The 25480-nt window shown below is 34.7% G+C and overlaps 1 pseudogene; it reads left to right on the top strand.

Annotated features, from left to right (window-relative positions):
* Nucleotides 1-851: 851 nt before the first annotated feature.
* On the top strand, nucleotides 852-1785 carry LOC143400836 (olfactory receptor 2B11-like; annotated as a pseudogene).
* The last annotated feature ends 23695 nt before the right edge of the window (nucleotides 1786-25480 follow it).

The following is a 25480-nucleotide window of genomic DNA, read 5'->3' as shown; positions in this document are numbered from 1 at the left end:
TGTTGGAGGAGGATAGGCCTATAATAATGATTCTCAGAGTTCTAAATTTCTTGTTAATTCTTCTACTATAACTATCTTGATATTCTACTCTTTCTAACATTTCTGAAATGTTGCAACCCTGCCTGTGAAAAGGATTTATGCAATTCCAAGACTCCATGCTATAGCTGGTCTAGCAGAGACCTGGAGATAAAAACCAGTAAACAGCCTCCCTAGCTGATTTTTATGGCAGCCAAAGATTGAAAACCACTGACTGGTGGTTTCCCCAGCATAGTTACCTTTATTTGCAATTGAATTTTCACTATAAGGAGATCATTATTGTATGCATTTATTTTTCATGGAGGTAATTCAGATGCAGAATATTTAGCTATTTTTATGTGGTTGTCATGTTTACATTTTTAATTAAATGAAGTGCGAACATATTCTTGAAATTTCTACAAAAAAGTAGTTATCTTTACTTGGATGCTAATTCTCCTTCTCACCTCATTACCTGCTTCAACTCTGGCTATACACTTCTGAAATTTTTCTTTTCTTTTCTTTTTCCTGATATAATATAGCTATAGAGTAGCCTTATAATGAGATGACTTCAAACAATAAGTTCCTTTTAAATATGTTATATTTCCCAATTTTTGCTCTAAAAATGTCATATTTTTTATTGTAAGTACCATTTCTTGTAGTATCATGAATGGGAATTTGGTCACCTTGCTACACACCTTTGCCTTTTTTCCTCCAAGAGTTATTGCACACTATCCTCTATAATAGTATGGCTGATATGTAGTTATACTTTTTAACTAATTGTTACTATTTCTAATTTTTTGCTACTTCCTTATTACAGGTGAGACAACTTGAAGAGAATGACAATAGTTAATGAAAGTCATCCTGAAGAGTTCATCCTACTAGGCTTTGCAGACCTACCTTGGCTAGAGCTTCCTCTATTCATTATTCTTCTCATAACATATCCCCTGGCCTTGATGGGAAACATTGCTATCATTCAAGTTTCCAAATTAGATCCTCATCTCCACAGTCCCATGTATTTCTTCCTCACCAACCTCTCCTTTCTAGACATGTGTTATACCACAAGCATTGTGCCTCGGATGCTATTTAATCTGGGAAGCTCTATGAATACCATTAGCTATATTGAGTGTGTAATTCAGCTTTATATCTTCCATATAATGGGGGACACAGAATGTCTGCTCTTGGCTATTATCCTTTGACCGATATGTGGCCATCTGCAGACCTCTGCACTACACCCTCATGAATCAACGCACTTGCATCTTGCTAGTATCCATTATGTGGATGACTGGAGTGATCTTTGCTTTATCAGAAGCCACTCTTACATTACAATTGCCATTGTGTGGTGTCAATAAACTGGATCACTTGTTGTGTGAAATTCCAGTTCTGATAAAGACCGCCTGTGGTGAAAAGGAGGCTAATGAGCTTGCACTCTCAGTGGTGTGTATTTTTATATTAGCTGTTCCTCTATGTTTAATCCTTGCCTCCTATGCTAGTATTGGACATGCTGTATTTAAGATTAAATCTTCTGAGGGAAGGAAGAAGGCCTTTGGTACATGTTCCTCTCATCTCATTGTAGTTTCCTTATTTTATGGTCCAGCCATTAGCATGTATCTTCAGCCTTCCTCCTCTATCACAAGGGACCAGCCCAAGTTCATGGCTCTCTTCTATGTTTTAATGACACCAAAACTTAACCCCTTCATCTATACCCTAAGGAATAAGGATGTAAAAGGGGCCTTAGGGAACCTAGTGAGGAACATTTGCAAACGCAAATAAAATTACTTGAAAAATGCAGTTTTTCTAATAACTCACTTAAAAATATTTTTAGTTGTAAACAGACACATTACCTTTATTTTATTTATTCATTTGTATGTGGTGCTGAGTATAAAATCCATTGCCTCACACACAGCATGCAAGTGCTCTACCACTGAGCCACAACCCCAACCCCCTAATAATTCATTTTTGAAGAATAATATAATCTCATGCTATATGTTCTTTTTGTCAAATATATTTTGTTTCTGACATTTTTAGTGACATTGAGCATGGGTGATATCAGATTATTTGTACTAGAAGGGAAAGTTGATTTGTAAAAATGCAGTAAATAGAATTTTTTGTTTGAATATTGAACTAGTAACTGTACTGAGTAGTAAAAGGAGAATTTTAAATTTTAATTGCAATATAAATCCATGAGTTCAAGCTCACCATCATAAATACACACCACATAAAACAACACCAATATGCTTCCTATCAGGGTTACCTGTTAAACATTACATGAATCTTGTATTTTGACAAATTTCTGCAGGCAGTATGGCTTAACTTTATGTTTAGCCTGAAACATTCTATGCTTTAAAAGAATCATAAGTTTATCAAGCTCAGCTCATGTAGATCTTATCACTTCTTCAAAAATACATTGTAAATCTTGTTTACATAATTAATATGCAATGTTTTACATGATTAATTAAACAACTTATTATTAAATGTTACAATGAATAGAATTATGAGAAAAAATTATTAGTAGGTGTTTTAATGTTCATTTTAAATATCATAAGCTTGACTCTTTTGAATCAATGAGTAAATAAGTTAATAATAGGCCACTACCTGTAAATATTTCTATGCATAAATTGAAACAGACATAAATGTCTTTTGAACCAGAGAAATAATCAGTTTGAGAATGAAGTGTATATTTGGAAGGCTAGCAACTAGATTATATCAACAAATAATACAAGTATCTCTTTATTGATACAAATTTTGGATGTAAATGACGTTCAAAATCTGTGACACCCTAAAAGTAAATCTTATTTATAAAACTTACACTTCTATCTTAAAATATTGTCATTATTACTTCTATTTTGTGAAAGCAAATTCATGATTTTTGAGGTTAAGTAGTGTTGAATTACTATGTTAAGAAGTCAATATGATGTTGCATAGTGAAGGTATATATACTTGTACAAAAAACCCTCATTTGAACTTTTCAAATGTGTCTTCTAGTATAATCAAGATCTGAGAAAAATCGCAAAAAAGGAAAATCACATAGTGCAATGAACCACACAACCAGAATCAACTGCAACCATATCTATTCCTTGAAAATAACAGAACATCTGGTGCTAGATCAAGTCTTGAGACCTTTGGAGCTTGACAAATATTTTAAGTAATATGAATATTGATTTCTGGGTACTTACTAAGGGATTGTCACCAAAAGTTTTTAAATTTCCAGACTGTCATACATTAATTTTTTTTAGTATTTTTGAAATATTTGCATATACATGAGGTAGGGTGAGGATGAGATTGATTTTATTTATTTATTATTAGTGGTTCAGAACATTACAAAGCTCTTGACATATCACATTTCATATATTTGATTCAAGCAGATTATGAACTCACATTTATACCCCGTATACATATTGCAGATTCACATGGGTTCCACATCCACTTTTTTACATACTGCCATACTAGTGTCTGTTGTATTCTGCTGCCCTTCCTATCCTCTATTATTCCCCTCCCCTCCCTTCCCTTCTCCTCCCATCTTCTCTCTCTACCCCATCTACTGTAATTCATTTCTCTCTCTTGTTTTTTTCCCCTTTCCCCTCACTTCCTTTTATATGTAATTTTGTATAACAATGAGGGTCTCCTTCCTTTACCATGCAATTTCCCTTTTCTCTCTCTTTCCCTCCCCTCTCTCGACTCTGTTTAATGGTGATCTTCTTCTCATGCTCTTCCTCCTTATTCTGTTCTTAGTTGCTCTCCTTATATCAAAGATGACATTTGGCATTTGTTTTTAAGGATTGGCTAGTTTCATTTAGCATAATCTGCTCTAGTGCCATTCATTTCCCTGAAAATTCCATAATTTTGTCATTTTTAGTGCAGAGTAATACTCCATTGTGTATAAACACCACATTTTTTTTTTATCCATTTGTCTATTGAAGGGCATATAGGTTGGTTCCACAGTCTTGCTATTATGAATTGTGCTGCTATGAACATCGATGTAGCAGTATCCCTATACTACGCTCTTTTAAGGTCTTTAGGGAATAGACCGAGAAGGGGAATAGCTGGGTCAAATGGTGGTTCCATTCCCAGCTTCCCAGGAATCTTCATACTGCTTTCCAAATTGGCCACACCAATCTGCAGTCCCACCAGCAATGTAAAAGTGTACCCTTTTCCCCACATCCTCACCAGCACTTGTTGTTGTTTGACTTCATAATGGCTGCCAATCTTACTGGAGTGAGATGGTATCTTAGGGTGGTTTTGATTTGAATTTCTCTGACTGCTAGAGATGGTGAGCATTTTTTCATGTACTTGTTGATTGATTGTATGTCCTCCTCTGGGAAGTGTCTGTTCAGGTCCTTGGCCCATTTGTGATTGGGTTATTTGTTATCTTATTGTCTAATATTTTGAGTTCTTTGTATATTCTGGATATTAGGGCTCTATCTGAAGTGTGAGGAGTAAAAATTTGTTCCCATGATGTAGGCTCCCTATTTATCTCTCTTATTGTTTCTCTTGCTGAGAAAAAACTTTTTAGTTTGAGTAAGTCCCATTTGTTGATTCTAGTTGTTAACTCTTGTGCAATGGGTGTCCTATTAAGGAATTTGGAGCCCGACACAACAATATGTAGATCAAAGCCAACTTTTTCTTCTATTAGACTCAGAGTCTCTGATTTGATATCAACCTCCTTGATTCATTTTGAGTTAACTTTTGTGCATGGGGAGGGAAAGGGATTCAGTTTCATTTTGTTGCATATGAATTTCCAGTTTTCCCAGCACCATTTGTTGAAGATGCTATCCTTCCTCCCTTGCATGCTTTTAGCCCCTTTATCAAATATAAGATAGTTGTAACTTTGTGTATTGGCCTCTATGTCCTCTATTCTGTACCATTGGTCCACCCGCCTGTTTTGGTACCAGTACCATGCTGTTTTTGTTACTATTGCTCTGTAGTATAGTTTGAAATCTGGTACGCTATACCGCCTGATTCACACTTCCTGCTTAGAGTTGCTTTTGCTATTCTGTATTTTTTATTTTTCCATATGAATTTCATGATCGTTTTATCTATTTCTACAAGAAATGCCGTGGAGATTTTGATTGGCATTGCATTAAACCTAAAGAGAAATTTGGGTAATTTTGATGATGTTAGTTCTGCCTATCCATAAACAGGTTATATTTTTTCCATCTTCTAAGATCTTCTTCTATTTCTCTCTTTAGGGTTCTGTAATTTTCATTGTATAAATCTTTCACGTCTTTTGTTAGGTCGATTCCCAACTATATTATTTTTTTTTGAGGATATTGTGAAGGGGGTGATTTTCCTCATTTCAATTTCAGAAGTTTTGTCACTGATACACAGGAATGCCTTTGATTTATGCGTGTTGATTTTATATCCTGCCACTTTGCTGAATACATTTATTAGTTCTAGTAGTTTCTTTGTAGACCCTTTGGGTCTTCTAGGTATAGAATCATGTCATCTGCAAATAGTGATAATTTAAGTTCTTCTTTTCCTATTTTTATGCCTTTAATTTCTTTCCTCTGTCTAATTGCTCTGGCCAGTATTTCGAGAACTATATTGAGTGGAAGTGGTGACAGAGGGCATCCTTATCTTGTTCCAGATTTTAGAGGGAATGCTTTCAATTTTTCTCCATTCAGAATGATGCTAGCCTGAGGCTTAGCATAGATTGCTTTTACAATGTTGAGGTAAGTTCCTGTTATCCCTAGTTTTTCTAGTGCTTTGAACATAAAGGGATGCTGTACTTTGTTGAATGCTTTTTATGTGTCTATTAAGATGATCATATGCTTCTTATCTTTAAGTCTATTGATGTGGTGAATAACATTTATTGATTTCTGTAGACTGAACCAGCCTTGCATCCCAGGGATGAATCCTACTTGATCATGGAGCACAAATTTTTTGATGGGATTTGTATCCAATTCGCCAGAATTTTATTAAGGATTTTTGCATCTAGGTTCATTAGAGATATTGGTCTGTAGTTTTCTTTCTTTGAGGTGTCTTTGTCTGGTTTCAGAATCAGGGTGATGTTGGCCTCATAGAATGAATTTGGAAGAGCTCCCCCTCTTTCTATTTCGTGAAACAACTTGAAAAGTATTGGTATTAATTCTTCTTTAAAGGTTTTGCAAAACTCCGCTGTATACCCATCTGGTCCTGGGCTTTTCTTGGTTGGTAGTCTTTTGATTGCTTCTTCTATTTCATCCATTGATATTGGTATGTTCAAATTGTGTGTATCCTCCTGACTCAGTCTGGGCAAATTATATGATGTAAGAAATTTATCGATGTCTTCACTATCTTCTATTTTATTGGAATATAGGGTTTCAAAATAATTTCCAATTGTCTTCTGTATTTCTGTAGCATCTGTTGTGATATTGCCTTTTTCATCCCGTATGTTAGTAATTTAAATTCTCTCTCTTCTTCTCTTCATTAGCATGGCTAAGGGTCTGTAAATCTTATTTATTTTTTCTAAGAACCAACTTTTAGTTTTGTTAATTTTTTCAACAGTTTCTTTTCTTTCAATTTTGTTGATTTCCACTCTGATTTTAATTATTTCTTGCCTTCTGCTACATTTGCTGTTGTTTTGCTCTTCCTTTTCTAGGGCTTTGAGATGAAGTGTGAGCTCATTTATTTGTTGGTTTTTTCTATTTTCGAAGAATGACCTCCAGGCGATGAATTTCCCTCTTAAAACTGCTTTCATTGTGTCCCATAGATTCCGATATGTTGTGTCTGTATTTTCATTTATCTCTAAGAATTTTTTGATTTCCTCCTTTATGTCTTCTGTAACCTATTGATCATTCAGTAGCATATTGTTCATTTTTCATGTGATGTAGGATTTTTCCTTCCTTCTTTTATCATTGATTTCCAGTTTCATTCCATTATGATCAGATAAAATGCATGGTATTATCTCCACCCCTTTATATTTACTGAGGGTTGCCCTATGGCATAATATATGGTCTATTTTTGAGAAGGATCCATGTGCTACTGAGAAAAAAGTATATCCGCTTGATGATGGTTGATATATTCTATATATGTCAGTTAAGTCTAGGTTATTGATTGTGATATTGAGTTCTATATTTTCTTTATTCAACTTTTGTTTGGAGGATCTGTCCAATGGTGAGAGAGGTGTGTTGAAGTCTCCCATAATTGTTGTGTTGTGGTCTATTTGATTCTTGAACTTGAGGAGAGTTTGTTTTATGAACTTAACAGCACTCCTATTTGGTGTATAAATATTGATAATTGTTATGTCTTGTTGGTGAATGGTTCCTTTTAACAGTATATAATGTCCTTCCTTATTCCTTTTGATTAACTTAGTCTTGAAGTGAATTTTATTCAATATGAGAATGGCCACCCCTGCTTGCTTACGAGGACCTTGTGTGTGGTATATTTTTCCCAACCTTTCACCTTCAGCCTGTGTAGGTCTTTTCCAATCAGATGTGTCTCCTTCAGGAAGCATATTGTTGGATTTGTTTTTTTAATCTATGTTACCAGCCTATGTCGCTTTATTGGAGAGTTTAAGCCATTAACATTTAGAGTTACTATTGATATATGGTTTGTACTTCCAACCATGTTTGATTATTTATCTTTTTTTTTAATTTGGTTTGTTTCTCCATGATTAGCTTTACTGAGGTCCTTCCCACTGTTGATTTTGGTTGTTGTTTTTCATTTCTTCCTCATGTAGTGTTTTGTTCAAGATGCTTTGCAATGCTGGTTTTCTTGGCTGCAAATACTTTTAACTTTTGTTTATCATGAAAGATTTTTATTTTGTTGTCATACCTGAAGCTTAATTTTGCTGGATACAATATTCTTGGTTGGCATCCATTGTCTTTCAGTATTTGATATACATTGTCCCAGGATCTTCTCACTTTCAGCATTTGTAATAAGAAATCCGTTGTTAACCTAATTGGTTTACCCCTGAATGTAATCTGCCACCTTTCTCTTGTAGCTTTTAATATTTTCTCTTTGTTCTGTATATTGGATATCTTCATAACAATGTGTCTTGGCGTTGGTCTACTCTGATTTTGTATGCTCTGTGTCCTACATACATCTACAATATGTACATCCGTTTCCTTTTTTATTTCTGGAAAATTTTCCATAATGATTTCACTCAGTAGGTTTCTCATCCCCTTGGTTTGAAACTTTATACCTTCCTTTATCCTGATGACTCTTAAGTTTGGTTTTTTTATGTTATCCCATATCTCTTAGATGTTTTTTCTCGTGATTTTTTATGAGCCTTTCTGAGTTGGCTAGACTCTTTTCAAGATGATATATTTTGTCTTCATTATCTGACGTTCTAGCTTCTACTTGCTCCACTCTGTTAATGATACTCTCATTTGAGTTTTTAATTTGGTTTATAGTTTCCTGCATTTCTAGAATTATTGTTTGATTTTTTTTAATAATTTCTATCTCCTGATAAAGATGCTTATTTGCTTCTTTTATATGTTTATGTAATTCATTTTCAATGTGTTCTTTCATTGTTTGAATTTGCTGTCTCATATCCTCTTTAAGATTCCATTCCATCTGTCTAAGGTATTACTTGAGTTCTTTATTTGACTATTTTTCTGATGCCTCTAGGTCCTCCTGAATATTTAGGCTGTCCTGCATTGTTTGTACTCTTTTCTTCCCCACTTTTCCTCAAGCCAGGCCCCACTCACCAGTGACGCTCACCACAATACTGGCCACACGCAAAGTCTTTTGCTCCTGGGAGCCCTATTTTCTTGAACGACTGGGCACACTCTTCCTGTTTGCCATTCCCTCAGACCCTAAGTTGTGGAGCTTGGGGCTGAGAACCCTCAGAGTATTTTGCTTACCCTCTGGTAGCCACGCCCCCAGTAGCTGGTGCAAGAGACCTCAGCTGTCAGCACTCGTGGGAACACTAGCCAGGGGTCCTGCGCCGCAGGTCTCGCGCCACTCCTGATTCACTTGGTCTGACTATTGTGCTCACAGGAGAGCTGGGAGGGGCCCTTAAGGTTTCCCCTCTGTGTGGAGAGGGAAGGCTAGGGGGTACACACCTGCCACTGCCGGTATCAATGAAGTAATCTCCTCCACCGCATTCTAGTGACATCAGTTCTCTGCCATGATGGTATCCCATGCAAATGGCGACAGTTCGTTCCCTTAGCTGAGTGACCAGTGCAATAGTTGGGTCCTGACTGGCTCTCCAAAGACCCGTCTCAATCGTGTGGCCACTGCCTATGAAGGCTCAGTTGGTGTTAACCTCTGCAGGTTCAGAAGGGCTGACCAGTTGTTTCCGCGGGATCATTTAGCGCTGAGTCACAGAGGTTTGTCTGCCAGATGCAGGTGAATGGGAACCTGAATTCAGCTGATTCGGGCTCAGTGTGGGTTCTGAGAGGCACAGACTGTTCGCCCCAGATCCACATCAGCTCAGCATTGCCTAGTGATCCTGAGCAAACAGCACTTAGACGGTTTAAGACTCCCTATGCCTGCACAGCTAAAAAGGTCAGAGACTTGATCTCTCCGCACCAGCTGCCATGTTTTTAAATATGGCAGAATTCATTTGTATTTATATGCAATCTATATACACAGATGAAGATAATCTTGAGAAATATTCTTTGTGCATTTTGGTTATAATCCATCACATCATATAAGTGTAGAATTTTCCACTTGTAGCATCACATTAGTATTAAAAATTTCAGATTTCAGAGCTTTTTGGATTAAGTATGCTCAACCTGTAAGGATATTTTGAGCTTTGGGAGGAAAGATTTCAATTCTGCATTAAAATCATAGCTATAAAGGTTGCCTATAGTTGTTCATAGTGCTTTCTTATATTATCCTGAGTTCTGATGCATTTGACGTGTATGCTATTTTCTTGGTCTGTAAAGATTATTCATTTTGGAAATGTAAAAGTAATCCAGACTTGGTGAAGTATCAGAACTAAGAATTAACACAAATTTCTCAGGATAAAGAATACTTATAACAGTGGTGGGAAAAACCCACAGAAATATTTCTAAGGTATATATGTTCACTATGTTTCAAAATTTAGTTAACCTTTAAGAAGCTCTGAAGAAAAGGCATATTGTTATATCAAAGTGAAATTTTATTCTATGTTCAGTGAAAGCATAAGCAATATCGAGAGTGCCTTTTTCAAGAAAGTTAATTAGAAACTTATTATTTCCCAAAGAAATCAGACTTATTCTGAAGAACAAATAGAAAACATTAAAACATTTTAAGTGTAATGATAAAAGACAATTAAGTCTTTAAGAAATCAAAATGGTTTAACCATGGTTTTCTCTAAAATAAAGATATCCTCATCTATGCTTAGCATACTAATGGCTAGACAAGAAGTGCATCCCCTTCTAAGAGGGATAATTAAACTAGATGTAAATTAGAATTATGCTTTAACAAATGCCTTTAGGTCTTAATATAAATCCAATATCTTTTCAAGCTGTCATATTTAGAATTCCCAAGCCTTAGAGGAGACACAGAGGCCACTGGTAAAAACGGGTAGACTGAAGAAGCATTATATATGGTGGGATTGGAAAATCTGTCAGATTTGTTTGAAGAAAAAACAGTAGACTTAAATTTAGATAACTAATTTCCTAGTCTAATATGAGAAGTAAACACTTCAGTATTGTGATTAAAATTAGTGTATTTTGAATAAATGCTTAAATTTTTACCTGAGCAAAAGTATGTATATAATACACATAAATACAAAATAACCTTCAATATGTACTGAGTATTCAAATAATCATTTAAGAATGTATTTCACATAAAATAACCTCTGAACATGGTTATTTTTTTTTAAGATTTACATCATTCAAATTGTTTCAAAAGCTTTCTGGATGTAGCCATTTCAACTACTGATCTCAAGATCTTAGTATCGTCATATATATTGAACTTTGGTTACTACATGCAGAGAATTAGGAAGCTGACCTAAATAATGACTGGTACTTTCTGATATTTTATAGAGACAGAAACCGAGTTCAATAGTTCTCATTAATATTCTTTCAAACATTAGATTGTATTGTATATGTAACACTAACACCACCCTCCCTTCCCAGACCAATTGTAATATATAATAATTTCATTTTCTATACTTTTCTGCATTTTCTGCTTTATTCATTCATTTATTTTTGAATTTAGAAATGTTCCTTCTTATTGCCTACATCTTAAGACCTTCCTTAAAATGAACTATTATAATAAGTGAGAAAATACATTCTGTAAAATATGGTTCTGTCTATTGCTAAATAAAAGTACCCAATACCAAAGGAAACACAAAAAGAAATAAAATAACAAAGGATCTACAGAAACCTAAAAAACTAGTGAAACCCTAACCAACTTAATGACACCCTGTCTCAAAATTTTAAAAAATAAAGAAGACCTGGGATGTACCTCAGTGATCAAGTGCTCCTGGGTTCAATATCTGGTGCTAAAAGCAAAACAAACAAAAAAAAACAACAACAACAACAAAAAAAAACATACAAATATAAAAAAGAATTTAAAAAATTAAGTTCTTATCAATCAGTAATTACCTGTGATGAAAATGAATTAAGTATGCAATTGAAAGTCATAGATGACTGACAGATAAGAAAACAAGCTCCAACTAAATGCTGATTACAAAGATTCATTTCATCTTTAAAGACTTTAGAGACTGAAAGGGAAGGTTTAGGAAAGGGTTGTTATCTGGTCAGGGAAAACCGGACATGGGTGAGTTCAGGGCTTGGGCAGGCATTCCAATCAGATTTACAACATCAACTAATGGCCAGTCCATACAGACATCCTAATATTTTTACAGAAAACAGAAATGAGTCCTTTATAACTTGTGACAAGCTGGCTTCTGATCTAAAGAGAGAATTAGGCTAGGTATATCAATGATGTTGAGATATGTTCCTGTTATCCCTATTTTTTCTAGTGTTTTGAACATGAAGAGGTGCTATATTTTGTCAAATGCTTTTTCTGTATCTATTGAGATGATCATATGATTCTTTTCTTTAAATTTATTGATGTGATGAATTACATTTATTGATTTCCAAATGTTCAACTAACCTTGCATCCCTGGAATGAATCCCACTTGATCATGGTGCATGATCTTTTGATATGTATTTATATTCTATTTGCCATAATTTTATTGAGAATTTTTGTATCTATGTTCATCAGAGATATTGTTCTGAAATTTTCTTTTTTTGATGTGCCTTTGCCTGTTTTTGGAATCGGAGTGATATTGACTTCATAAAATGAGTTTGGAAGTCTGCCTCTTTTTTCATTTCCTGATATAAGTTGGAGAGTATTGGTATTAATTCTTCGTTAAAGGTCTTGTAGAACTCAGCTGTGTATCTGTCTGTTCCTGGACTTTTCTTTGTTGGTAGAATTTTGATGGCATCTGCTATCTTGTAACTTGAAATTGTTCTATTTAAATTGTGTATATCATCCTGATTCAATTTGGGCATATTATATGACTAGAAATTTATTGATTCCTTCAATTTTTTATGTTATACAAATTTTCTTTATTACATACATGACAATAGTGAAATGCATTACATTCATAATTATCCACTCAGAGCACATTTTTTGTAACACTGTATATACAGTGTGTTCATGCCAAATTATGCCATTATACATGAGTTCTCTTTTTTTTTCATTAAAACTCTTAATACACCTTTATAACACAATATTTTCTATTTTATTGGAATACAGGTTTTTAAAATAATTTCTAATTATCTTCTTTATTTTTGTAGTGTCTGTTGTGAAATTTGCTTTTTCATCACATATGTTAGTGATTTGTGTTTTCTTTCTTCTTCTCTTCATTAGCATGGCTAAGGGTCTGTCAATTTTATTAATTTTTTCAAATAACCCAACTTTTAGTTTTGTCAATTTTTCAATTGTTTCTTTTGTTTTAATTTCATTGATTTCATCTCTGATTTTAATTATTTTCTCTCTTCTGCTTCTCTTGGTATTGACTTGTTCTTCTTTTTCTATGGCTCTGAGATGTAGTGTTAGTCACTTATTTGTTGACTTTTTCTTCTTTTAAGGAATGAACTCCATGCAATGAACTTTCCCCTTAGAACTGCTTTCATAGTGTCCCAGAGATTTTGATATGTTTCATCTGTGTTCTCTAAAACCTTTTTAATCTTTTCCTTGATGTCTTCTGTAACCCATTGTTCATTCAGTAGCATATTATTTAGTCTCCAGGTGTTGGAGTGGATTTTATTTTTTAATTTCTTATTAATTTCTCGTTTCATTCTATTATAATTTGATAGAATGCAGGGTAATATCTCTACCTTTTTATATTTGCTTTGTGGCATAGTATATGTTCTATTTTAGAGAAGGATCCATGTGCTACTGAGAAAAAAAGTATATTCTTTCATTGAAGGTTGGAATATTCTATATATGTCATTTAAGTCTAAGTTATTGATTTTATTATTTAGTTCTATAGTTTCTTTGTTCAACTTTTGTTTGGAAGATCTATCTAGTGGTGAAAGAGGTGTGTTAAAGTCACCCAAAAATATTGTGTTGTGGTCTACTTGACTCTTGAACTTGAGAAGAGTTTTTTTGATGAACATAGATGCTCTGTTTTGGTGGGCTTATATATTTATAATTGTTAAGTCTTGTTGGTGTATGGTTCCCTTGAGCAGTATGTAGTGTCCTTCTTTGTCTTTTTTGATTGACTTTAGTTTGAAGTCTACTTTATTTGATATGAAGATGGAAACACCTGCTTGTTTCCACAGTCCATGTGAATGGTATAATTTCCCCCAACCATTCACCTGCAGTCTGTGAATATCTTTTTCTATGAGATGAGTCTCTTGGAGGCAGCATTTTATTGGGTATTTTTTTATCTTTTGATCCAGTCTGCTAGTCTATGTCTTTTGACAGTGAGTTTAAGCCATTAACATTCAGGGTTATTATTGAGACATGATTTGTATTCCCAGACATTTTTGTTTATTTTTGGTATTTTGTGTGACTTGGTTTCTCCTCTGATTCAATTTTTCATTTAGTATAATCCCTCCATCTGCTGATTGTTGTCATTGCTTTTGTTTCTTCTTTTTTGCATATTTTGCTGAGGATGTTCTGTAGGGCAGGCTTTCTAATTGTAAATTCTTTTAACTTTGTTTCTCATGGAGGGTTTTTATTTAATCATCAAATATAAAATTTAGTTTTGGTGGATATAAGATTCTTGGTTGGCATCCATTTTCTTTCAGAGCTTGGTATATGTTGTTCCATGATCTGATGGCTTTGAAGTACTGGGTTGAAAAATCTGCTGAGATACAAATTGATTTGCCCCTATATGTGATCTGATTCTTGTCTCTTTTAGATTTTAAGATTCTGTCCTTATTCTGCATGCTAGGCATTTTCATTATAATGTGCCTTTGTGTATATCTCTTGTAATTTTATACATTTAGTGTCCTGTAAGCCTCTTGTATTCAGTTCTCCATTTTGTGCTTCATGCTTGGGAGATTTTTTGATATTATCTCATTGAAGAGATTGTGCATTTCTTTGGTTTAAAACTCTGTGACTTCCTCTATTCCAATAACTCTTAGATTTGGTCTTTTGATGCTGTCCCATAATTTTTGGATGTTCTGTTCAGGGTTTCTAACTTTCTTCACAATTTTCCAGATAATAAAGACAAAATGCTATATCTTTATTATCTAACATTTTTTCTTCCAAGTTATCTAGTCTGTTAGTTATGCTTTTTATTGATTTTTTAATTTGATTTATTGTATGCTTCATTGCAAGGATTTCTGACTTTTTTTTAGAGTCTCTATATTTCTCTTGAAGCAATCTTTTGCTATCTGTATTTGTTCTCTTATCTCATTGGGGGAGTGATCAACTTTTACTTGTATTTGCTCATTTATGTCATTCTTTAATTCACAGATTATTTTAATTATAAATCTTCTGAACTCCTTCTCTGACATTTCATCAACTTTGCTCTTCATGGTTTCTGTTATTATTACATCCTGGTTTGTGAGGGGCATTTTCCTCCCTTGTTTTTTCAAGTTGTCTATGTGTCTTCCTTTCTTGCAGTGTGAATCACAGATATTACAGTTTTTTTTCCATTTATTCTCATAGTACCTGTGCAGATTGTCTGTACCTCACCTTGATGTTGGGCTTCCAGACCTTGCTGGTGTCGCTTAATGAATGTTACTGCATCCTGGATTTGTCTCCTACATATGTTGGAGTGGATGGATCTGGACCACTGAGCTTGACCTCCTGTAGTAGTCTACTGGTCAGAATTGGTGGTCCTGTGCCAAAGGCTAGGCTCTGGTTGTGTCTGACTTTCAGAGGGAGGGGTGACCTGGGCATACTGAGAGCCTGGATCCTGCCTGGGCTGGTGTGGGTATTCTGGGTTGGATTTAGGCTCCTGCAGTAGTCCACTGGTCAAAAGGGATGGTCCTGAGTCTAGGCTCTGTTGAGTGTCGTGGTAAAGGGGTAAACCAGGCCTTCGGTGTGCCTGGGACCTGCAGAGGCCAGTGTGGGTGGATCATTCATGGTGTTTTCTATCTCAAAGAGTCACAAACTGATTTATGATGTTTTCCCAGAGTTTCTGAATATTCTGTTGAAGGTCTTTTTTTCATTGTTTCATATGCATTAAAGTTCATATTTGTGAAACCCATCAGTGAGAACACACATACACAGAGAGTGGAAAAAGTAAAATATTTAATAAATACATAAGGAGGCAAATGGGAAAATGTTCTTAATGAAAAATATTGTTCAAAATGGTTGGAAACTGGTGGTGTACATTATTTATGTTATTGAAGCACTCTGTACATATTGGCAGAGATCTGTATTTCTTAGATCAAGAGTCGGGGATTGTTAAGTCTGTCTTTGCTTTTAATCACCAAGTGTCAACTATTGTGGCTCAGAATCAAAACTTGTTGTAGCAACTTTCAGCTTTCATCTCACATTCTAGGGAAGAATAGACCAGTGAGTACTAACAAATGATGTACAAGAGTAGGGCTGAAGCAAAGTACTATGTGGGGAATTCCAGCAGTTGGGGTTTAGTTTGGGCTGTCTTTTGGAATTTAGTCAGAAGACATTTGAGATTAAATCCACACCCCATGTTTCTGGGCAGATAACAATCTCTACTGGATGTTTAGGTATCAGAGACCTCCTGAAAATTTTAATCTTATGGTTGGGCATCTAGATTTCTGCAGGTTCACATATTACATAGCCATGAAAGTGAATTTCTTAGGACCAGAGCTAGACTACCTGTCTTACCAGTTTATGGACTCTTTTCAGCTGGCATGGGTTTTCAAAAACAAAGAAAGAAAATTCAAGCCTCTCTCCCCCTGACATCCTCAGCCTATATCATTCTGGGCACAATCCTCTGCACCTGTTCTAATTGTATTGGTCCAGGCATACTCTATGTCCCACAAAAGGAAGTGATGATTTAGGTTGGCAAAGCCTTTATGAGCTCCCAAACTCTCCACTCATCAGCCAGAGATTCTGATCACTTTTCAATCATGCAGTGGCCTTACCTTCTCTGGATCAGTTAAATTTAGCCTCCATATCTATTCCACAGTTTTCATCAAGACAATTTTGTTCACCCTTCTCTCCTTTCTTTCTGCCTACCTCTACCCTCTCCTGTGGACTAGTAGTTCTGAGGATGATGACACCAGTCAAGCTGATGTGTCTCTAATACATTGTTTCATTTTTTCTTGTTCTTCAAAAATTCTGAAGTTGTGCATCTCTGTGATTATTATAATATCTAATATTGCATATTATTGAATTTCCTAATTCACTCACTTTGCTGAGAACAATATTCCTATTGAATCTTGAGCTGAACAGCAATTAGAGAGTGTAACCTTCCTCTAATTTGCCATTTTTTATCATTTTTACCTTGTGTATTTTAATGAGTACTGGTCAAGTGTTTTGTAGAATAGTTCTTATCTGTGGTTTGTGTGACATTTCCTAAGGATTAGACTTGGGAATAAGGATGTGGTGATGAACAATACCAGATTCTTAACTGTACTACAAAGTAATACTAACAAAAATTGGCATGAAAATCAACATGTAGACCAATGGTACAGAATATAAGACATAGAGACAAGCCAACATATATACAGTTAATTCATATTAGACAAAGGTGCCAAAAACATACTTTGGAGAAAGATAGCCTCTTCAACAAATGGTGCTGGAAATATATAAATCCATATGCACCAAAATGAAAATTAACTCTTATTTCTCACCCTGACCTGAAAAAATAAACTCAAAGTGGATCAAACACCTAGGTTATAGACCAGAGACCCTGTGCCTATTGAAGAAAATGAAGGCCCAAATCTTCATAATGTCAGCTTAGCACATGAATTCCTTAAAAAGACTCCTGAAGTTCAAGACAAAAAATCAAGAATCAATAAAAGGGTTGGATTCAATCTAAGAAGCTTCTTTTTAGTAAAGGAAACAATCAATAATGTGAATCAAGAGCCTAGAGAATTGGAGTAAATCTTTACCAGATGCACATCAGACAGAGCATTAATCTCCAGGATATGTAAAGAGCTATATTTATTTATATAAAATAAATAAACCTGTATCTATGTACATATATATTTTGTATGTATGTATGTGTATATATGTATATCTATATTTATATTTGTGTATAATGAAACTATATATTCAAGTCAATTAATATATAAATCGCTCCATAGTCTTACAATATTTGTCATAAGAACATTTAAACTTATTTTCCGAGACTATCAGGCTAAACAAAATAAGCGAGACTCAGAAAGCCAAAGGTCAAATTTTTTTTCTGATTTGTGGAAATTTGTCTAAAATAAGGGAGAAAATAGTGAGAAAGAAAAGAAGAAAAGGGAAAAGGGCGGAAGATTCCATAAAAATAAAACACAGTTTGGTGGCTAAGATAAAGGAGACTGAGGGGGAATAAAAAGGAAAAGGAGAGGGGAAGGATAGCAGAATGAATCTGACTTAATTTTCCTATGTATATATATGGGCATACCATTCACTAATCTTGTCACCCTGTTATAAACACATCTCAATAGTTCTTTTTTTCTGAAACTCAATAGTTCTTTTTTCTGAACTTTTTTTTTGCTCAAAATTGCCACATTCCACATGTTTTCTAAATCTCCAGACCCTTTGGCAACTAGCCATGTAGTCAACTGTGTTTTTATGAGTTCAACGTTTTAAAATACACATATAAATTTAAACAGAAGATATTTGTCATTGTGTGCATGTCTATTTTACCTAACATAATATTTTTCAGTGTCTCTGTGTTATTGAAAATATGCTATTTTCTTTATTCATCTGTTAATAGACATGTTTTTTTCCCATACCTTGGCTATAACAATGCTGGCTATAACAATAAACTCTGGTGTGCAAATATATTTTCAACATGGTGATTTCAGTTTCATATATGTGTGTGTGTGTGTTTGTGTGTGTGTGTGTTTGTGTGTGTGTGTGTGTCTATTGTGTGGGTATATATATATATATATATATATATATAGAGAGAGAGAGAGAGAGAGATTAATAGATCTTCAGAAATTGGATTATTGAATCATGTGGTACATATTTTTATTTTTTTTAGGAAATTGCAGAGTGTTTTCCATAATAACTAATAATTTACCTTTTCTACAGCTGCATACAAAATTTACTTTTCTCTACATTCTTGCCGATACAAGTTACCTTTCATTATTCATAATAGATGCTCAAGCAGGTGTGAAGCATAAGGTGAGGACCACTAGGAATCAACATAGACTCTGCATACACTGAAAACTGGGACCACAGGGATAAACGTGGAAATTTGATCCAGCTAGTGCTGAGGCAGGGCTGGAGTCTAGTTCCTCTGGGGTTTGTCTGAAGCCTGAAGTCAGGGTCTGTCTGTGCTGAACTGGAGCAATTGAATTTGAAAATTAGTCCAGATCTTGAGGTCAAAGGGATCAGCCTTGTCTTGAGATTTTCTTGAAATGGAGTGATGCACACCAATGATCCCTAGCTCACTACCTCTGATGCACACCAATGTCACTATCTTGCTTCACTTCTCTATCTCCCATTCTTTAAACTTGACTTAAATATTACCCAATATATACATGTATCAAAACATTACCTATTACCTATTCATTTTTATAATGTTAATGTTTTTTGTGGGCCTACTAAAAAGTTAATTTAAAAAAGATAAAAGAAAAGGAGAATTTAAATGATAAAAGATAAATATTAACAGTTTTTTTAAAGTTTATTGTTTTGGTGACATTAAAAAAATACAAACAGAGCTGGGGATGTGGCTCAAGCAGTTGCACACTCACCTGGCATGCATGGGGTGCTGGGTTAGATCCTCAGCACCACATAAAAATAAAATAAAGATGTTGTGTCCACTGAAAACTAAAAAATAAATATTTAAAAGTTCTTTCTCTCTCTCTCTCTCTCTCTCTCTCTCTCTCTCTCTCTCTCCCTCTCTCAAAAAAAATACAATCAATTACCATAGTACTATTCTACCTTAGTATGAATGATGTATTCATATAATACTTTTTTAATGTTACGTAACATAAATTTTAGAAGAATTTGTACTGGGAACTAAAAAGTTGGACAAGAGTTGTTTGTTTGTTTGTTTCTTTGTTTATTTTTTTTAAAAAAACTTGTAATTTAACCCCAAAACTTTATCTTATTTATTTGTTTTTTGTGGTGCTGAGGATCAGACCCAATGCCCCACACATGCTAGGCAAGCACTCTACCATGGAGCACCACCACAATGTTGTTAGTGCAGAAACCTCTAAGCCTTAGAATTGGAAATTCTCTTTTCCTAGAGGAACTCTCCATAGTGAATTAATGGTGCCTAGGAAAAACACCTGCAAGTTTAATGTTCTTTGTATATATAAAAATATGGTGTTCTAATAAATGGTGCTGGGAAAATTTGATGTTGACTGGAGAATAAAATTAAAAACCTTATCTTTCACCATACAATAATCTACAAAAGATGGATTAAGACTTAAGTGTAAACACTGCAATTATTAATCTACTAGAAGAAAACATAGCATAACTACTTTAGGACATTGGAATGAGATGGGTTTTTTGGATAAGATTGCAAAAACACAAAACAGAAGCAAAAATAGAAAATGAAAATCATTCAAAATAAAATGTTTCTGAAAAGTAAAGGAAAAAGTCAAGTGAAGAGGTAACCTACAGAATGGGAGAAAATATTTGTGAATTATACACCTGACAAGAGGTTAATATCCAGAATATGTTTAACACACACACACACACACACACACACACACACACACATACAAATAGCCCTTAGAAATGGCATATTACAGAAGGTAATTTTCCTGGCCACTTGATGGCATGAAGCCAAGGATCCAGATTTCTCAGCAATGTGAGAGGGGGAACATTTTTGGGAATTAACTTTGAACATTCAAAACAGTTTGGGCAAACAGGGCCACTAGATAAAGAAATAAAGAAACGTCAACACTACTGGAGCCACCAGTGGTGGTGGCATGGGCCATCTTTCCTCTGTTAAAATAATGGTAATACATCAATTAAATGAACTCCCAAATTTAAGAGGCCTGAGGTGTGTATGGATACAGAAATATCAGAGATTAAAGACACTGAACGACTAATCCGAGAGGTACCTTGCACAACATTATTGTGTGGTAGGATAGAAAATAAGAAAACAGTTCTCTCCAGGCTGCCAGGTGAATAGGAGGAAGAATCCATTTTGCAGCACAGGGGAATAACATCAGAGGCATCTGAATAATGGCAAATGTGTCTAACCCCAAAATCAAATTTGACACACTTACTACACACAGCAGAGTGTATAAGAAAATCAAAAGTGGAGCCAACTTATATAGTGGAAAATCAGTCAGAAAAACACACCTGGATTTCCTCTTCCAGAACAACTGCTTGTAATATAGGCTCCTTGAAAGCATCTGGGAAAGTCAGTACAGGCAGAGAATGTAAAAAGGCAGGGAGGGATAGAGTGAGTTCAGAGACTAAACCCAAGAGTCCTGAGAACACATGTGCTTGAGGGGATCAAGAATTGGCCCCTCCATTGCACAAGTAAAACCCAGGGTTTTTTCCTGGGGGACAGTCTCCTAGTGTGGCCAAGCAACTGCCTGACCCAGGAAGTGCCTTGATTTAAAATCTGCAAATCAATCCAAGGCAGAGGTTAGAGACTAATTAAACTCAAACCCTTCTCCCAGAAGTCCTGCATATGGCATCTCCCATCACTTCAGGAATGCCACCTGACACACGTAAGAATACTACTTAGAAATATAATGGAAACAATCCCTTAACCTTTTGTGAATATTTTCTGCTTTATTTTAGTTTCTTTTTTTTTCAACTCACTATTTAATAATAACCTGAATGGTTCATAGACACTTATACATTCTCATACCTGTTTCTGTTTGTTTTGTTTTTTTTTTTGTTTATCATTTCTAGCATTTTTTGTTTACCATTATATTTAATTTTATTACTTATACATGATAGTATTTTGACATATTACACATATATGTAGTGTAACTTCTTATTCATCTAATTGTACATGATGTAGAATTATATTGGTCTTGTAATCATATATGCCCATAGGGTAGTAATAGTTGATTTCTTCTATTATTTTTTTTCTGTTCCCATTCCCACTCCCTTCACTCCATTCCCCCTTTGTCTAATCAAAAGTAATTTTTAAGGCAGTTATTCCTCACTAATTAATAATTTGAGAACTAAGATGTTTGATTAGAATATACCATTTGTGTAATTATACTCTTTTACTCTTATTTTTATTTTTACTATTAATTTCTAATTTTAAACTATACACTTTTTTTCTCTAACTTTTCTGTGTCCCTTGATTCTCCTTCTCTCTTTTCCAATGCTAACAGCTAACCTTTATTGGTCTCTGTTTTACTCATCCTTTATTTTCCATTTCTCTTTTTCTCTCCTCTCCTGAAACATCACATCCTACACTTCTTTTCTATCTCTGTTTACAACTAGAAATTATAAATCCATTTGTAAACTTACTTTCTTGACTATGGGCAATAACTGATCATATCATTACTGTTTATTGTGACAATTAGCATAGTAGATGCCAAAGCAGGAATTATTTGTTTTGATACTGCAAACATTTGCATTGGTTCTTGTTAATATTGGAGTCCTTCTAAACTATAAGGTACTAGAAACCTTCTGAGTCCCTATAAATTCACAGGATAGAAACTATATTGTCTCAAAATCATGCTGACAAATGAGCAGACACAAAACACATGAAATATTGTGGGAACAAATCACCTCAAAGAAAGCAAATATAATTTAACAACAGATTCCATCAATACCACAATGGAAGAAATGACCAAAGAGTTTAGAACTTTCAGAGTTAAATTGATCTCTGAGGTTAAAAAAATGATGTAAGAGAGAAAATATAGGAAGCAAATGATTACTTCAAAAAAGAGAGAGATTCTAAAAAAAAAAAAAAAAAAAAACAGAAATTCTTAAAAATGATGTAATTAATAAACAAAATTTAAAATTCTTTGGAAGCCATCACCAGCAGACTAGACCAATTGGAATACAGAGTTTCAGACAATGGAGACAAAATATATATTCTAGAAAATGAAGCTGACCATGGAGAAAAGATTTTAAGACACCATGAACAAAACATTTAATAAATATGGTATAGCATGAAAAAAACAAACTTAAGATTTGTTGGGATAGATGAATAATTTGAAATATAAACCAAAGGAATGCATAATATTTTAAATAAAATAATACCTGAAAATTCAAATCTTAAGAACAAAATAAAAAATCAAATGGAAGAGGCATACAATAATCAAATATTCAAAATTATAGCAGTCCCACAAATAGGCATATTATTATAAAAATGCCCAACATAAAAAATAAGGAAAGAATTTAAAGGCAGCCTATTGAAAATAATGGAACTGCCATAAGATTCAGCGATGTCAACACTGGGTATCTTTCCAAAGGAAAGTAAATCAAGATAATGAACCTATACCTATAATCCCACATTAATTATACCATTATTTACCACATTCAAAATATCTTAATCTAAGTGCCCATCTGTGGATGAGGGAAAGGCTTTATATATACAAATGTAATACTATTCAACTATAAAAAGAAATAAATTTTGCCATTGATAACAACATGAATAAAATTGGAAATCATGAAATTAACACAATTAGCTAGGCACAGAAAGAGAAATACTCCATGATTTTACACTCATACATGATGCAAAAAAAATGATTTTATAAAAGTAAAAAGTAAAAAAGTGGCTACCAGAAGTTGGGATGGTGGGAACATGGGTGGGTTAGGAACATGTTGGTGAACAGTATTTTAAGTTATTGAAAGGATAATTCAAGACATCTATTGTACAACTTGGTCACTTTGTTCAAAATATATAGTAACCTTGAAAAATTCTAGGACAGTGTATATAATATGTTCTCACCACAAAACATAGTTGATATATAACCACATATTAATTAAGTAGACTTAGTCATGGTACTATTTGCATATATTTTGAACCATCATGTTGTACATGATAAATACAAATTTACTCTATGAACTGAAAAAATAAAGAAAATATGAGAAAAATACAAGCTGAAAATAAACAGAAAAACAGTAAATAAACAATGAAACAGAAAATTATCTTAGATTGTTTGTAATAATAAATGAATGCCCTCAATGTTCCCAACATAACACAGAGAGTGCACTCTATCTGGAGTATTAAGGGTAGTTTTGAAAAAAATGTACTTATAGGGTTGTGGGGTGGATTGATGTTCTGTATGAGTATTATATATGAAATACCCTGGAGCTAGCAACAGTGGAGAGCTTGGTTAAAAAAAAAAGGCCTAATGTAGCAAATGTATGTATTTGCCATTGAAAAGAGTGTCTGAATGTACAAGGCCTTCTCCAAGAGCTGTGTCCTTTGATTGAGTAACAAAGTCACTGTCATTTGTTGTAGCTGAGTTGGAAGTAGGAGAAAATGGCCCAAACCAGCTACCCTCTCATTCTTTAATCCTCAGATGTGTTTTTTTTGTTTGTTTGTTTGTTTGTTTGTTTTTTTTTCACATTCAGCATCCTGTAGGCTTCTAGGAATTCCGATTCTGTCTCATTCTTCAAGTCTGGGAAGTTTTCTCCTATTATTTCGTTGAACAGATTGCTCATTCCTTTGGTTTGGACCTCTATACCTTCCTGTATCCCAATGACTCTTAAGTTTGGTCTCTTTATGTTATCCCATATTTCTTGGATGTTCTGCTCATGGTTTCTTAAGAGTTTCTCTGAGCTGTCTATGTTCTTTTCAAGTTGAAATACTTTGTCTTCATTGTCTGATGTTCTATCTTCTAAGTGTTCTACTCTGCTGGTAGTATTCTCATTTGAGGTTTTAAGTTGGTTTATTGCTTCCTGCATTTCTAGAATTTCTGTTTGTTTGTTTTTTAAACTGTATCTCCCTGTATATTTGATCTTTTGCTTCTTGGATTTGTTTATGTAATTCATTGTCGAAGTGATCTTTCATTGTCTGATTTTGCTGTCTAATGTCTTCCTTGAGACTCCAGATCATCTGAAGCATGTAAATCCTGAATTCTTTATCTGACATTCCATCTGCTGCAGCTATTACCTCTTCTAAAGTTGAGTTGACCTGCATTGCTTGTGGTTCTTTCTTTCCTTGTCTTTTCATACTGCTCACATTTCTTTCTGCTTGGTGAAACTGTTGTGTTATTGAATTTTCCCCCTATATATTTATATTGTCCTTGTATAGTTGCAAAGTCTCCCTTGCAGGGGCAGGTGGTGGCTGTGCTCCTCCTCCAATTGGGGTGATCTGTCTATCATGCCGGTGGGCTGCTGGGCCCCTTCTCCAGGTCTGCCTACCTTGTGGGCAATGGCTGGGCCCCTCCTCAAATAGGGGTAATCTGTCTACCATGCTGGCGGGCCACTGGGCCTGTTCTCCAGTTTGCAGGTCTGCCTACCTTGCAGGCACGGTCAGCGGCTGTGCCCCTCCTCTACTTGGGGTGATCTTTCAACTAGGCCAGCTGGCCACTGGGTCCCTTCTCCAGGATGCATGGTCTGCCTACCTTGTGGGAGGCAGCTGGGCCTTTCCTCCAATTGGGTTGATGTGTCTACAATGCCGGCGGGCCACTGGGCCTGTTCTCCAAGTAGGTCGCAGTTCTGCCTACATTGCAGGCATGGGCGGCGGCTCTGACCCTCCTCCAATTGGGGTGACATGTCTACCATGCTGGCAGGCCGCTGGGCCTGTTCTGCCGGTCAGTCACAGGTCTGCCTCCTTCCTTCACATTTTGAGTTTGAAAAAATTATATTTAATTTTAGGTATTTCATCAATTAATTGGATCTTCTCTTGATACATCTTATCTGCATTCCCATTTCTATTCTCTTCCTCTCTTCTGTATCTTATATACTCATCCAATTTAATTTTGTCAACATTCCCTCCCCCACCATTTTTCTTTGTTTTACTTTTCTTTTTAACACACTATTTTAAAAATTTTTATTTGTCCATTTGTATTCCTCCATCTAATCCATTTTAGCATAATACAATGGATGTTTAATTTCTCAGTATATTCTAAATCAATTCTCTCCCATG

This window comes from Callospermophilus lateralis, chromosome 6, assembly GCF_048772815.1.
Source record: "Callospermophilus lateralis isolate mCalLat2 chromosome 6, mCalLat2.hap1, whole genome shotgun sequence".
In the NCBI taxonomy this organism is placed as follows: domain Eukaryota; kingdom Metazoa; phylum Chordata; class Mammalia; order Rodentia; family Sciuridae; genus Callospermophilus; species Callospermophilus lateralis.
The sequence above is the reverse complement of the archived record's forward strand: the minus strand, read 5'-3'. Positions and strand labels throughout refer to the sequence as shown.